Raw genomic sequence first — 14479 nt, 5'->3', positions numbered from 1 at the left:
GACGCCTCTTGTGCCTGACGTTCTTTGTGCATCGGTGGAACCCATGAACTCTGATTTTGTGCCAATGTTATTTATGAGTATACGAATTGAATGCTGAATGTTTGTTTAACAAAGCTAATTTTTGGCTGAAAATTTAGGTTATTGTTTTTGTTTAGAAAGAATTCTGCCAAAACTTAGTTCTTGAAAGAGATGGGGAAGAATCAAATGGTATACTTGTTTTGCTTGATTTTAATTGTTTTTTGTCGTGCAGATTTGCCTGTGGATCAACCGAAAACGAGTGTTTGGGTGACCTTAGCCAAGGCTGCCGGATCGGATACTATATGTCTGTCTAATTCGGAACCAGAAAAGCCTTTCTCAACCTGTTTGGTTGGTGTGCCAGTGAAAGAGTTTCCTTTGGTCAGAAAAGAATCCAATGGTAAACCAGGTGGAATTGACAATGGAAACAGTCCCTCCTTCAATTGGAACATTTGGTCCAAAAAACTTCTCAGGGCAGCAAATGTTTCAAACAGTTGGGATGTGTTTCTGGAGACGGACCAATATCCACGGCAATTGCCAAAAGGGTATTGGATCATTTGCGGAGACAGAGGTTGGCAAGGCATTCCAGCCCACCTTGAAGGTGGCCCTTGTAGCATTGGTATGCTTACCATAATTGCCCCCACTGCCAAAGCAGTGATGAAAAAGAAACAAAGGAAAACAAGAGCTGTTCCTCATTATGATGAGAACTGTCAGAGTGATTTTATGCCTTGGAATGCCACCAGAAGGCTTTCAGCAGGTATATTTCTACCCCAATTGGCTTCAGCTGTGGCATTGAGACAATTAGATCGAGTTGGATGTTGGCTGAGCAAACAAGCTAATGCCACATCCTCCGCAATCAGTGATATGTTGACCGATGTTGATAGTATTAGACATGCTACTCTTCAAAACAGAGCAGCCATTGATTTTCTTTTACTGGCACAAGGACATGGTTGTGAGGAATTTGAAGGATTGGGTTGTATGAATTTGTCTGATCATTCTGAATCCATTCACAAAAGCATTCAAAAATTAAAGGATCAGACAGCCCAAATTAAAGAAGATGGAGGTTCCTGGTTGGATGATTTGTTTCAAAATTGGAGTTTTGCACCTTGGCTAAGGCAACTTTGCAAGATAGGTCTTTACATATTAGGTGTTCTAATACTGATATTGATAGTGGCACCTTGTATACTCTGTTGTGTTCGGCGAATGATGAACAAAACAGTCCGAGAAGTTTTTGTCATTCAAGCAGGAGAATTAGGAAGTAGAAGCACAGAGAGTGTACGAAATCTCACGAAAGCAGTAGATGAGGGTATTGACATGAACGAAGATTTTGAATTAAGGCCTTGGAATCGACCAGAGTTTTTTGAACGATGCCTTGTGACTGTTGCCAAACGTGATTCATATCTCTCTTTCAGGGATTGGGTCTTCACAGCATTAAGTTGCTGTGCCGTAATATAGCAATGCTTCAGTTTAGTGAAAATAGGTCTTCAGCAGATAATAAGCAGAAATTTTGCAATAGAGCTATGAAACGCAAATAGCAAGCGACAAGAAAATGAAAGCTTCTGGGTCAAACAGAGAGGGGGAAATGTTGGAATCCATAAGGTTAGAGGATTTTTAAGAAATGGTTACAAAGAAGTATGTAGGCCTTAGACTGGAGTTTTGTTAGCATTGCAGAAAAGTTTCCCATGCAAGCAGAAAAAGTTTTCCATGCAAGCAGAAAAGTTTCCCAAGCAGTAGACGTGACAAATAACAATAGGCTTCTGTAGAATTGGCTTTAGGATGGCAACAAGGTTATTTAATGTATATCTTTAGAAGGCTAGCATGAATAGAACTCTGTTCTTTGTCTCTTATCAACTAGTCTTTGTTTTAGCTACGATTACCTATGTTTTATAAGATTGGATAGAATGCTTGTCAAGATGTGTTTTCTGTGTCTGATTGGCTGAATTCTAGTCTGAGATGATTTTATGTATTGCTGTATGAGCCCTGTTGAAGGAGACATTTTTTGGTGTGGATCAGTGAGCTGTCATGTCTCCATTTTGTATTTTGAGACTGATGTGCTGGAAATAAAAGCAAAAATCTCTTCACTGGTCTGGTTACCATGTTATCCATATTTGGATATGTTGCCGCGGCCTAGTGGGTTCCTTTTTTAAGGCGTGGGTTCATGAAACTATTGGACTTATACCTGTCCCGTCCCCCGCATATTGGTGCCTCGTGTGAGGACGTAGAATAGAAGAAAAACAAAGAAAAATCGTGGAAGTACCAGCTGCGGAGACCCAAGTGTTAACAAGGAGCACACTGTATCATCTCTCCCGCCGAAGCCAAGAAAATTGTAAGTAACTTATCTCGGGAGAGCGCTTGGGTGACGTGGGGAGGCAAAATAGCGAAAAAGAAAATTATTAAAAGAACACAAAAATGGGAACGAATTTATCAAAAGTTGAATGGGATGTTTTTCATCAATTAGAGACAATGTTACAAGAAAAAGGTCACTCTGAAATTTCAAAAACTGAGCTTAAAAACTTACTTATCTGGGTTAAAGCGAATACGCAAGATTTAAATCTGCAGTCTGCTTTTACTTTTCATTTTTGGGATCAGATAAACTGGAGAATCTATAATCTAGTCTCTCTCAAAAAAGATGAAAGCTTAAGAGAACTTATGCCGGTTTGTAGAGCGCTGTTGGAGCACTGTTTTAAACAAACTGATAATAATAAGATCAACTTGGACTCAGAAAACAAAGCTTCTGGTTCTGTCTCATTAAATTCCAGTAAACCGGAGACTGTGTGAGTATCGGAGAATGTTACAAGTGTTGTTGCAAATGCTGAAAGTATTGCTTTGAACTCTGTTGAACAAAATCTTTCTTCTCTCTCTCTGGGAAAAAATGAGACTCTTTTGGACTTTTCTTCGCGTTGTTCTGTTAATGTAAAAATATGTGACTCTTGTAAGGGGGATGGAACAAAGTGTGTAAAAGATGGAAATGAAAAAGTGACTGTACTTCCTAAAATTGTTTGTGCAGGGACACTGAAACCTGAATTGGATTCTGTTGGGCCTGGGGTGGAGGCTGAGGTGGCTGCTTCCACTCGGGAAATTGTGGTTCCGGGGAACTCTTTTTCAGTTAAGCAAAAACATGGTTGTTCTGGTGTTTGTCAATCTATAGATACAGAGAAAGAAAAATTGGCTTTAAGGGTGGAGTCCTTTGAAAGGAAGAGATGGAAGAAACTCGCGACTGTGTTGTTGCTGAAATTCAAAAAGCTGGACTTGAAATCTCTGCAACGAAAATTCAACAAGTTTCACCTTAGAAGTACCTGGGATGGAAGTTGATGGAAGACGATGGAAGACGACAAGAAGACCACAGAAAATTCAGATCCGAACCAGAGTCAACAACCTACAAGAGTTACAACAACTTCTAGGAGAAATCAACTGGGTCAGACCGATGCTGGGAATCACCAATGATGAACTGAGTCCCCTCTTCCATTTGCTGAGAGGAAGTTGCGACATCACTTCGCCAAGAACTTTAACCCCTGAAGCTCGTGCTGCTCTCGACAAAGTCACAGAAGCTCTTCAAAAAAGACAAGCTCATCGCTGCGTTCCTGAAAATCCTTTCTTTCTTGCAATCTTAGGAGAGAAGATGCAGCTTTGTGGTCTCATTTTCCAGTGGGATGCCACAGAACAAGATCCTTTGTTAATAATGGAATGGGTTTTTCCTCCCTACAGGTTTTCAAAGACCATTTGCTCAGTTTTAGAAATGATTGCATACATTATAATTAAGGCTAGAACCAGATTGTTAACTTTGGCAGGTCAAGAATGTTCAGTTATCTATTTGCCATTGAAAAATGATTATTTCAATTGGGCAATGCAAAATTCTGATGATTTACAATATGCATTCTTAGGTTTTCCAGGTGTTTGTTCCATACACTATCCAGCTCACAAACTACTGCAAGCAAAATTGAGTTTCAGAGAAAAACCTAAATTAAGTGAAGAACCTTTACATGCTGTGACTCTCTTCACTGATGGCTCTGGTAAAAGCCACAAGTCCGTTGTGACTTGGTTTAATCAAAAGACTGATGTTTGGGAATCTGATATTCAAACAGTAGAGGGATCCCCTCAAATTGTTGAGCTTGCTGCAGTAGTTTGAGCTTTTCAGCTGTTTCCTCAGCCTTTTAATTTGGTCACAGATTCTGCTTATGTTGCTAATGTAGTCAGGAGAATAGAAGGTTCCATTTTAAAGGATGTTAGTAATGAAACTTACATCGTTGGCTTTCATGTCTTTTTATAACTTTGCAATATAGAACTAATCCATATTTTGTTTCTCACATTAGGGCGCATTCTTCACTTCCTGGATTTTTAGTGGAAGGAAATGCAAGAGCGGACAAGCTGACAATGGTCATTTCTAACACATTGCCAAATATTTTTGAACAAGCAAAATTGAGTCATGCCTTTTTCCACCAAAATGCACAAGCACTCATGCGAATGTTCCAAATCACTAAAAGTCAAGCTAAAGCTATCATTCATACTTGCCCTGACTGTCAATTGGTACAACCTCCTGTTTCTACAGGAGCAATCAACCCCCGAGGCTTACAAAGCCTACAGTTGTGGCAAACAGGTGTTACTAAATAGCCTTCTTTTGGTAAATTTAAAAATATTCATGTTTCCATAGACACGTTCTCTGGTGCAGTTTTTGCTTCCCTTCACACAGGTGAAACTGGCAGCCATGCCTGTCATCATTTCCTGCAAGCTTTTGCTTCATTGGGTATACCCCAAGAAGTAAAAACTGACAATGGTCCCGCATACATATCTCAAAAATTGGCCACATTTTTAAATGAATGGGGTGTTCGACACATTTTTGGTATTCCCCACTCTCCCACAAGCCAAGCAATCATTGAAAGAACACATCAAACCTTAAAACGCATATTAGATCAACAGAGAGGGGGAACGGAAATCACCCCACAGATGAGACTGAGTAAGGCTTTGTATGGTTTTAATTTTCTAAATAGTTCAAGTACAGAACCAGATCCACCAATCTTTAGACACTTTTCAAATAGCACACAGGCAAAACTGAAAGAACATCCTCCTCTTCTAATTAGAAACCCTGACTCTGGACAGATGGAAGGCCCGTTTCAATTAATAACGTGGGGCAAAGGGTATGCTTCTATTTCCACAGGTGCTGGAAGAATTAAGTGGGTTCCTGCCAAAAACGTCAAACCGTATCGCACTTCAGAACCTGTTGTCGAGCCTAGAACTGAGGAAGCGAGTACGCAGACGTGGACCGAATGGAAGGATCCCGGGTCTCGCCTGACGCCTCTTGTGCCTGACGTTCTTTGTGCATCGGTGGAACCCATGAACTCTGATTTTGTGCCAATGTTATTTATGAGTATACGAATTGAATGCTGAATGTTTGTTTAACAAAGCTAATTTTTGGCTGAAAATTTAGGTTATTGTTTTTGTTTAGAAAGAATTCTGCCAAAACTTAGTTCTTGAAAGAGATGGGGAAGAATCAAATGGTATACTTGTTTTGCTTGATTTTAATTGTTTTTTGTCGTGCAGATTTGCCTGTGGATCAACCGAAAACGAGTGTTTGGGTGACCTTAGCCAAGGCTGCCGGATCGGATACTATATGTCTGTCTAATTCGGAACCAGAAAAGCCTTTCTCAACCTGTTTGGTTGGTGTGCCAGTGAAAGAGTTTCCTTTGGTCAGAAAAGAATCCAATGGTAAACCAGGTGGAATTGACAATGGAAACAGTCCCTCCTTCAATTGGAACATTTGGTCCAAAAAACTTCTCAGGGCAGCAAATGTTTCAAACAGTTGGGATGTGTTTCTGGAGACGGACCAATATCCACGGCAATTGCCAAAAGGGTATTGGATCATTTGCGGAGACAGAGGTTGGCAAGGCATTCCAGCCCACCTTGAAGGTGGCCCTTGTAGCATTGGTATGCTTACCATAATTGCCCCCACTGCCAAAGCAGTGATGAAAAAGAAACAAAGGAAAACAAGAGCTGTTCCTCATTATGATGAGAACTGTCAGAGTGATTTTATGCCTTGGAATGCCGCCAGAAGGCTTTCAGCAGGTATATTTCTACCCCAATTGGCTTCAGCTGTGGCATTGAGACAATTAGATCGAGTTGGATGTTGGCTGAGCAAACAAGCTAATGCCACATCCTCCGCAATCAGTGATATGTTGACCGATGTTGATAGTATTAGACATGCTACTCTTCAAAACAGAGCAGCCATTGATTTTCTCTTACTGGCACAAGGACATGGTTGTGAGGAATTTGAAGGATTGGGTTGTATGAATTTGTCTGATCATTCTGAATCCATTCACAAAAGCATTCAAAAATTAAAGGATCAGACAGCCCAAATTAAAGAAGATGGAGGTTCCTGGTTGGATGATTTGTTTCAAAATTGGAGTTTTGCACCTTGGCTAAGGCAACTTTGCAAGATAGGTCTTTACATATTAGGTGTTCTAATACTGATATTGATAGTGGCACCTTGTATACTCTGTTGTGTTCGGCGAATGATGAACAAAACAGTCCGAGAAGTTTTTGTCATTCAAGCAGGAGAATTAGGAAGTAGAAGCACAGAGAGTGTACGAAATCTCACGAAAGCAGTAGATGAGGGTATTGACATGAACGAAGATTTTGAATTAAGGCCTTGGAATCGACCAGAGTTTTTTGAACGATGCCTTGTGACTGTTGCCAAACGTGATTCATATCTCTCTTTCAGGGATTGGGTCTTCACAGCATTAAGTTGCTGTGCCGTAATATAGCAATGCTTCAGTTTAGTGAAAATAGGTCTTCAGCAGATAATAAGCAGAAATTTTGCAATAGAGCTATGAAACGCAAATAGCAAGCGACAAGAAAATGAAAGCTTCTGGGTCAAACAGAGAGGGGGAAATGTTGGAATCCATAAGGTTAGAGGATTTTTAAGAAATGGTTACAAAGAAGTATGTAGGCCTTAGACTGGAGTTTTGTTAGCATTGCAGAAAAGTTTCCCATGCAAGCAGAAAAAGTTTTCCATGCAAGCAGAAAAGTTTCCCAAGCAGTAGACGTGACAAATAACAATAGGCTTCTGTAGAATTGGCTTTAGGATGGCAACAAAGTTATTTAATATATATCTTTAGAAGGTTAGCATGAATAGAACTCTGTTCTTTGTCTCTTATCAACTAGTCTTTGTTTTAGCTACGATTACCTATGCTTTATAAGATTGGATAGAATGCTTGTCAAGATGTGTTTTCTGTGTCTGATTGGCTGAATTCTAGTCTGAGATGATTTTATGTATTGCTGTATGAGCCCTGTTGAAGGAGACATTTTTTGGTGTGGATCAGTGAGCTGTCATGTCTCCATTTTGTATTTTGAGACTGATGAGCCGGAAATAAAAGCAAAAATCTCTTCACTGGTCTGGTTACCATGTTATCCATATTTGGATAATTTGCCGCGACCTAGTGGGTTCCTTTTTAAAGGCGTGGGCTCCTGACACCATTGGACTTATACCTGTCCCGTCCCCCGCATATTGGTGCCTCGTGTGAGGACGTAGAATAGAAGAAAAACAAAGAAAAATCGTGGAAGTACCAGCTGCGGAGACCCAAGTGTTAACAAGGAGCACACTGTATCATCTCTCCCGCCGAAGCCAAGAAAATTGTAAGTAACTTATCTCGGGAGAGCGCTTGGGTGACGTTGGGAGGCAAAATAGAGAAAAAGAAAATTATTAAAAGAACACAAAAATGGGAACGAATTTATCAAAAGTTGAATGGGATGTTTTTCATCAATTAGAGACAATGTTACAAGAAAAAGGTCACTCTGAAATTTCAAAAACTGAGCTTAAAAACTTACTTATCTGGGTTAAAGCGAATACGCAAGATTTAAATCTGCAGTCTGCTTTTACTTTTCATTTTTGGGATCAGATAAACTGGAGAATCTATAATCTAGTCTCTCTCAAAAAAGATGAAAGCTTAAGAGAACTTATGCCGGTTTGTAGAGCGCTGTTGGAGCACTGTTTTAAACAAACTGATAATAATAAGATCAACTTGGACTCAGAAAACAAAGCTTCTGGTTCTGTCTCATTAAATTCCAGTAAACCGGAGACTGTGTGAGTATCGGAGAATGTTACAAGTGTTGTTGCAAATGCTGAAAGTATTGCTTTGAACTCTGTTGAACAAAATCTTTCTTCTCTCTCTCTGGGAAAAAATGAGACTCTTTTGGACTTTTCTTCGCGTTGTTCTGTTAATGTAAAAATATGTGACACTTGTAAGGGGGATGGAACAAAGTGTGTAAAAGATGGAAATGAAAAATTGACTGTACTTCCTAAAATTGTTTGTGCAGGGACACAGAAACTTGAATTGGATTCTGTTGGGCCTGGGGTGGAGGCTGAGGTGGCTGCTTCCACTCGGGAAATTGTGGTTCCGGGGAACTCTTTTTCAGTTAAGCAAAAACATGGTTGTTCTGGTGTTTGTCAATCTATAGATACAGAGAAAGAAAAATTGGCTTTAAGGGTGGAGTCCTTTGAAAGGAAGAGATGGAAGAAACTCGTGACTGTGTTGTTGCTGAAATTCAAAAAGCTGGACTTGAAATCTCTGCAACGAAAATTCAACAAGTTTCACCTTAGAAGTACCTGGGATGGAAGATGATGGAAGACGATGGAAGACGACAATAATACCACAGAAAATTCAGATCCGAACCAGAGTCAACAACCTACAAGAGTTACAACAACTTCTAGGAGAAATCAACTGGGTCAGACCGATGCTGGGAATCACCAATGATGAACTGAGTCCGCTCTTCCATTTGCTGAGAGGAAGTTGCGACATCACTTCGCCAAGAACCCTGAAGCTCATGCTGCTCTCGACAAAGTCACAGAAGCTCTTCAAAAAAGACAAGCTCATCGCTGCGTTCCTGAAAATCCTTTCTTTCTTGCAATCTTAGGAGAGAAGATGCAGCTTTGTGGTCTCATTTTCCAGTGGGATGCCACAGAACAAGATCCTTTGTTAATAATGGAATGGGTTTTTCCTCCCTACAGGTTTTCAAAGACCATTTGCTCAGTTTTAGAAATGATTGCATACATTATAATTAAGGCTAGAACCAGATTGTTAACTTTGGCAGGTCAAGAATGTTCAGTTATCTATTTGCCATTGAAAAATGATTATTTCAATTGGGCAATGCAAAATTCTGATGATTTACAATATGCATTCTTAGGTTTTCCAGGTGTTTGTTCCATACACTATCCAGCTCACAAACTACTGCAAGCAAAATTGAGTTTCAGAGAAAAACCTAAATTAAGTGAAGAACCTTTACATGCTGTGACTCTCTTCACTGATGGCTCTGGTAAAAGCCACAAGTCCGTTGTGACTTGGTTTAATCAAAAGACTGATGTTTGGGAATCTGATATTCAAACAGTAGAGGGATCCCCTCAAATTGTTGAGCTTGCTGCAGTAGTTTGAGCTTTTCAGCTGTTTCCTCAGCCTTTTAATTTGGTCACAGATTCTGCTTATGTTGCTAATGTAGTCAGGAGAATAGAAGGTTCCATTTTAAAGGATGTTAGTAATGAAACTGTACATCGTTGGCTTTCATGTCTTTTTATAACTTTCCAATATAGAACTAATCCATATTTTGTTTCTCACATTAGGGCGCATTCTTCACTTCCCGGATTTTTAGTGGAAGGAAATGCAAGAGCGGACAAGCTGACAATGGTCATTTCTAACACATTGCCAAATATTTTTGAACAAGCAAAATTGAGTCATGCCTTTTTCCACCAAAATGCACAAGCACTCATGCGAATGTTCCAAATCACTAAAAGTCAAGCTAAAGCTATCATTCATACTTGCCCTGACTGTCAATTGGTACAACCTCCTGTTTCTACAGGAGCAATCAACCCCCGAGGCTTACAAAGCCTACAGTTGTGGCAAACAGGTGTTACTAAATAGCCTTCTTTTGGTAAATTTAAAAATATTCATGTTTCCATAGACACGTTCTCTGGTGCAGTTTTTGCTTCCCTTCACACAGGTGAAACTGGCAGCCATGCCTGTCATCATTTCCTGCAAGCTTTTGCTTCATTGGGTATACCCCAAGAAGTAAAAACTGACAATGGTCCCGCATACATATCTCAAAAATTGGCCACATTTTTAAATGAATGGGGTGTTCGACACATTTTTGGTATTCCCCACTCTCCCACAAGCCAAGCAATCATTGAAAGAACACATCAAACCTTAAAACGCATATTAGATCAACAGAGAGGGGGAACGGAAATCACCCCACAGATGAGACTGAGTAAGGCTTTGTATGGTTTTAATTTTCTAAATAGTTCAAGTACAGAACCAGATCCACCAATCTTTAGACACTTTTCAAATAGCACACAGGCAAAACTGAAAGAACATCCTCCTCTTCTAATTAGAAACCCTGACTCTGGACAGATGGAAGGCCCGTTTCAATTAATAACGTGGGGCAAAGGGTATGCTTCTATTTCCACAGGTGCTGGAAGAATTAAGTGGGTTCCTGCCAAAAACGTTAAACCGTATCGCACTTCAGAACCTGTTGTCGAGCCTAGAACTGAGGAAGCGAGTACGCAGACGTGGACCGAATGGAAGGATCCCGGGTCTCGCCTGACGCCTCTTGTGCCTGACGTTCTTTGTGCATCGGTGGAACCCATGAACTCTGATTTTGTGCCAATGTTATTTATGAGTATACGAATTGAATGCTGAATGTTTGTTTAACAAAGCTAATTTTTGGCTGAAAATTTAGGTTATTGTTTTTGTTTAGAAAGAATTCTGCCAAAACTTAGTTCTTGAAAGAGATGGGGCAGAATCAAATGGTATACTTGTTTTGCTTGATTTTAATTGTTTTTTGTCGTGCAGATTTGCCTGTGGATCAACCGAAAACGAGTGTTTGGGTGACCTTAGCCAAGGCTGCCGGATCGGATACTATATGTCTGTCTAATTCGGAACCAGAAAAGCCTTTCTCAACCTGTTTGGTTGGTGTGCCAGTGAAAGAGTTTCCTTTGGTCAGAAAAGAATCCAATGGTAAACCAGGTGGAATTGACAATGGAAACAGTCCCTCCTTCAATTGGAACATTTGGTCCAAAAAACTTCTCAGGGCAGCAAATGTTTCAAACAGTTGGGATGTGTTTCTGGAGACGGACCAATATCCACGGCAATTGCCAAAAGGGTATTGGATCATTTGCGGAGACAGAGGTTGGCAAGGCATTCCAGCCCACCTTGAAGGTGGCCCTTGTAGCATTGGTATGCTTACCATAATTGCCCCCACTGCCAAAGCAGTGATGAAAAAGAAACAAAGGAAAACAAGAGCTGTTCCTCATTATGATGAGAACTGTCAGAGTGATTTTATGCCTTGGAATGCCGCCAGAAGGCTTTCAGCAGGTATATTTCTACCCCAATTGGCTTCAGCTGTGGCATTGAGACAATTAGATCGAGTTGGATGTTGGCTGAGCAAACAAGCTAATGCCACATCCTCCGCAATCAGTGATATGTTGACCGATGTTGATAGTATTAGACATGCTACTCTTCAAAACAGAGCAGCCATTGATTTTCTCTTACTGGCAGAAGGACATGGTTGTGAGGAATTTGAAGGATTGGGTTGTATGAATTTGTCTGATCATTCTGAATCCATTCACAAAAGTATTCAAAAATTAAAGGATCAGACAGCCCAAATTAAAGAAGATGGAGGTTCCTGGTTGGATGATTTGTTTCAAAATTGGAGTTTTGCACCTTGGCTAAGGCAACTTTGCAAGATAGGTCTTTACATATTAGGTGTTCTAATACTGATATTGATAGTGGCACCTTGTATACTCTGTTGTGTTCGGCGAATGATGAACAAAACAGTCCGAGAAGTTTTTGTCATTCAAGCAGGAGAATTAGGAAGTAGAAGCACAGAGAGTGTACGAAATCTCACGAAAGCAGTAGATGAGGGTATTGACATGAACGAAGATTTTGAATTAAGGCCTTGGAATCGACCAGAGTTTTTTGAACGATGCCTTGTGACTGTTGCCAAACGTGATTCATATCTCTCTTTCAGGGATTGGGTCTTCACAGCATTAAGTTGCTGTGCCGTAATATAGCAATGCTTCAGTTTAGTGAAAATAGGTCTTCAGCAGATAATAAGCAGAAATTTTGCAATAGAGCTATGAAACGCAAATAGCAAGCGACAAGAAAATGAAAGCTTCTGGGTCAAACAGAGAGGGGGAAATGTTGGAATCCATAAGGTTAGAGGATTTTTAAGAAATGGTTACAAAGAAGTATGTAGGCCTTAGACTGGAGTTTTGTTAGCATTGCAGAAAAGTTTCCCATGCAAGCAGAAAAAGTTTTCCATGCAAGCAGAAAAGTTTCCCAAGCAGTAGACGTGACAAATAACAATAGGCTTCTGTAGAATTGGCTTTAGGATGGCAACAAAGTTATTTAATATATATCTTTAGAAGGTTAGCATGAATAGAACTCTGTTCTTTGTCTCTTATCAACTAGTCTTTGTTTTAGCTACGATTACCTATGTTTTATAAGATTGGATAGAATGCTTGTCAAGATGTGTTTTCTGTGTCTGATTGGCTGAATTCTAGTCTGAGATGATTTTATGTATTGCTGTATGAGCCCTGTTGAAGGAGACATTTTTTGGTGTGGATCAGTGAGCTGTCATGTCTCCATTTTGTATTTTGAGACTGATGAGCCGGAAATAAAAGCAAAAATCTCTTCACTGGTCTGGTTACCATGTTATCCATATTTGGATAATTTGCCGCGACCTAGTGGGTTCCTTTTTAAAGGCGTGGGCTCCTGACACCATTGGAATTATACCTGTCCCGTCCCCCGCATATTGGTGCCTCGTGTGAGGACGTAGAATAGAAGAAAAACAAAGAAAAATCGTGGAAGTACCAGCTGCGGAGACCCAAGTGTTAACAAGGAGCACACTGTATCATCTCTCCCGCCGAAGCCAAGAAAATTGTAAGTTACTTATCTCAGGAGAGCGCTTGGGTGACGTTGGGAGGCAAAATAGAGAAAAAGAAAATTATTAAACGAACACAAAAATGGGAACGAATTTATCAAAAGTTGAATGGGATGTTTTTCATCAATTAGAGACAATGTTACAAGAAAAAGGTCACTCTGAAATTTCAAAAACTGAGCTTAAAAACTTACTTATCTGGGTTAAAGCGAATACGCAAGATTTAAATCTGCAGTCTGCTTTTACTTTTCATTTTTGGGATCAGATAAACAGGAGAATCTATAATCTAGTCTCTCTCAAAAAAGATGAAAGCTTAAGAGAACTTATGCCGGTTTGTAGAGCGCTGTTGGAGCACTGTTTTAAACAAACTGATAATAATAAGATCAACTTGGACTCAGAAAACAAAGCTTCTGGTTCTGTCTCATTAAATTCCAGTAAACCGGAGACTGTGTGAGTATCGGAGAATGTTACAAGTGTTGTTGCAAATGCTGAAAGTATTGCTTTGAACTCTGTTGAACAAAATCTTTCTTCTCTCTCTCTGGGAAAAAATGAGACTCTTTTGGACTTTTCTTCGCGTTGTTCTGTTAATGTAAAAATATGTGACTCTTGTAAGGGGGATGGAACAAAGTGTGTAAAAGATGGAAATGAAAAAGTGACTGTACTTCCTAAAATTGTTTGTGCAGGGACACTGAAACCTGAATTGGATTCTGTTGGGCCTGGGGTGGAGGCTGAGGTGGCTGCTTCCACTCGGGAAATTGTGGTTCCGGGGAACTCTTTTTCAGTTAAGCAAAAACATGGTTGTTCTGGTGTTTGTCAATCTATAGATACAGAGAAAGAAAAATTGGCTTTAAGGGTGGAGTCCTTTGAAAGGAAGAGATGGAAGAAACTCGCGACTGTGTTGTTGCTGAAATTCAAAAAGCTGGACTTGAAATCTCTGCAACGAAAATTCAACAAGTTTCACCTTAGAAGTACCTGGGATGGAAGTTGATGGAAGACGATGGAAGACGACAAGAAGACCACAGAAAATTCAGATCCGAACCAGAGTCAACAACCTACAAGAGTTACAACAACTTCTAGGAGAAATCAACTGGGTCAGACCGATGCTGGGAATCACCAATGATGAACTGAGTCCGCTCTTCCATTTGCTGAGAGGAAGTTGCGACATCACTTCGCCAAGAACTTTAACCCCTGAAGCTCGTGCTGCTCTCGACAAAGTCACAGAAGCTCTTCAAAAAAGACAAGCTCATCGCTGCGTTCCTGAAAATCCTTTCTTTCTTGCAATCTTAGGAGAGAAGATGCAGCTTTGTGGTCTCATTTTCCAGTGGGATGCCACAGAACAAGATCCTTTGTTAATAATGGAATGGGTTTTTCCTCCCTACAGGTTTTCAAAGACCATTTGCTCAGTTTTAGAAATGATTGCATACATTATAATTAAGGCTAGAACCAGATTGTTAACTTTGGCAGGTCAAGAATGTTCAGTTATCTATTTGCCATTGAAAAATGATTATTTCAATTGGGCAATGCAAAATTCTGATGATTTACAATA

This window comes from Melospiza melodia, chromosome W, assembly GCF_035770615.1.
Source record: "Melospiza melodia melodia isolate bMelMel2 chromosome W, bMelMel2.pri, whole genome shotgun sequence".
Taxonomy (NCBI): Eukaryota; Metazoa; Chordata; class Aves; order Passeriformes; family Passerellidae; genus Melospiza; species Melospiza melodia.
The sequence above is the reverse complement of the archived record's forward strand: the minus strand, read 5'-3'. Positions refer to the sequence as shown.